This window comes from Physeter macrocephalus, chromosome 18 (assembly GCF_002837175.3).
Source record: "Physeter macrocephalus isolate SW-GA chromosome 18, ASM283717v5, whole genome shotgun sequence".
In the NCBI taxonomy this organism is placed as follows: Eukaryota; Metazoa; Chordata; class Mammalia; order Artiodactyla; family Physeteridae; genus Physeter; species Physeter macrocephalus.
This window is the reverse complement of record NC_041231.1, coordinates 65,433,965-65,435,590: the sequence shown is the minus strand read 5'-3', so window position 1 is coordinate 65,435,590 and position 1,626 is coordinate 65,433,965. Positions and strand designations below refer to the sequence as shown.

General features: G+C 45.3%; 1 protein-coding gene across 4 annotated transcripts in view; it reads right to left on the bottom strand.

The window, feature by feature from the left end:
- Nucleotides 1-1,626, bottom strand: part of DST (dystonin) — a 512,931-nt gene that overhangs the window by 186,123 nt on the left and 325,182 nt on the right. The gene's annotated exons all lie outside the window — the stretch shown is intronic.

Below are 1,626 nucleotides of genomic sequence, written 5' to 3'. Positions count from 1 at the left end.
CGGCTGGGCCCGTGAGCCATGGCCGCTGAGCCTGCGCGTCCGGAGCCTGTGCTCCGCAAAGGGAGAGGCCACAGCAGTGAGAGGCCCGTGTACAGCAAAAAAAAAAAAAAAAAAAAGAAGTGCTGAAATAACGGAAACGGGTAGTATATGTGAGGCGCTGAGGTAAGAATCAGGTGAGCATAAATGTGCCTCAAAATGATCACTGAAGGTTTCCTGGGAGAGGGAATCCCTGAGCAGTTGTACAATGACCAGTAATTGTTGGTGGCTGGCAGGAGGAGCAGAGAAAAGATGGGGGATGGGGGTCAAGGGAGTCAGGACTCTGAAACAGAAATGCCCCGGACACCACAAATGGTTCATGTGGGGAATGATGTGGGTAAGCAGAACTGATAAAAGGCAGAATTGTGGATGTCAGAACATCTAGACTGGGTTGAACCTTGCAAGCCACATGGAGCCACGGAAGTTTTTCTAGCTAATGTGGTGACATTGTGCAGAGTTCATGGGAAGAGGAAAACAATGGAGAAAGTAAAGCCAAAAGAAAGCTCTCATCCTCATTCTAGTGAAGGGATAAGACTGAGGAACTGGGTACAGGCAGTGAGAAGACCAAGCAACAAACAGCCACAATAACATTTTGGAGCAACATTCAACCCTGAGTCACTGGCAGACGCTGGAGCAGAGGAGGAGCATGGGACCAAGTCACTTGGGGACCAGCCTTTGTGAGAAAGAACATGAGGAGAGAATGGAAACAAGCCTCAAGCAATAGCACACAGAGGCGAAATAAGAGACCCAAAAGGGGCGCTCCCAAACCTTCAAAGTGAGACAGAATAAAGGAGAAATATGCAGGAGGAGTGGAGAAGTCAGGGTGAGGGGGGGTACCCCCAAATGCACGTCATGTAGAGGGTGTCCTGTCCTCCAGAAATGCACAGCACTTGTCAGCAGGACCAGCACAAAACACACCGCTGAAATGAATTACACAGACTCTGGGAAGCAGTGGACTAAATAAAGAGCCCAAAGCTACTTGTCAGAGACCGTGCCCTGCTACGAAGAAGCTCCGTTAATTTGGCAAAGTCAAATCGCCCTCCTCCGGGCCTCACCTTTAAATGAGAAACCAACGCAGAGCTACATTATCTCCTGGGATCACGTAAGTTAAAAAACTTGAAAGTGATTTCAAAAGTGAGATATTCTCTGCATACCTTCTCTGCAGAGAAGGATACCAAGTAGGGCAGCTGTTAAACAGCAGTAAGTTTAAAAAGAAAATCTCTAAATTAAGTGACCTATTAACTCAAATCCTTTAAAAAATATTTGATATTTAAAAACTGTAAACTCATACAATTTGACAGCAAAAAAAATAATCCAATTGAAAAAAGGGCAGAAGACCTAAATAGACATTTCTCCAAGGAAGAAATACAAATGGCCAATAGGCACAGGAAAATATGCTCAACTACACTAATTATTAGAGATATGCAAATCAAACCTACAGCAAGGTACCACTTCACACTGGTCAGAATGGCCATCATTAAAAAGTCTACAAATAACAAATGCTGGAGAGGGTATGGAGAAAAGGGAACCCTCCTACACTGTTGGTGGGAATGTAAATTGGTGCAGCCACTATGGAGAACAGTATGGAGG